The sequence below is a fragment of the Myotis brandtii genome, unplaced genomic scaffold (genome assembly GCF_000412655.1).
Source record: "Myotis brandtii unplaced genomic scaffold, ASM41265v1 scaffold1067, whole genome shotgun sequence".
Classification (NCBI taxonomy): Eukaryota; Metazoa; Chordata; class Mammalia; order Chiroptera; family Vespertilionidae; genus Myotis; species Myotis brandtii.
In genome coordinates this window covers 1,163,051-1,163,583 of record NW_005353618.1, presented here as the reverse complement: position 1 = coordinate 1,163,583, position 533 = coordinate 1,163,051, and positions in this window count along the sequence as shown.

Below are 533 nucleotides of genomic sequence, written 5' to 3'. Positions count from 1 at the left end.
GACACACACACACACACACACACACACACTCACACACACTAATCTCAACGAGGTTTTAAAACGTAGGAAAAAGTCAAGGGGGCGATCTGTTGGTGTGCTGACCACGCCAGCCCCCGGGCAGGGGAATGACAGGAGGTATTCTCCCCGTGCTTCCCGTTATCTACCAGTACAATAAGCACGCTTTTCTTTATAACCAAGTGTTTAATAGGAAGGGAGCGAAGCAGACTTAGCCGTGGCCCCAGAATGTAAAATGAAAATAACACACTGTTCTTAAGAGATTGTGATGATGGGGGAAGCTTGTGGGTTTTCATGGAACTTGACCGCATCGTTGTGAGTCGTGCCGGAAGCCAGAGGCACCTCCCTGACAGCCCCACAGGCGCTTCGCTGCGATTTATTTCTCCAAGGGGTTCAGGGACGTCTCGGAGGGTAGCTTGGCCCCGGGAAACCGGTGTCCTTGTTCTGAAACAACCTTCCCAGTGCTCATGCCCCCTCGGCTGTGAAATACCCACAAAATCCCGATCCAGGCCCGTTTC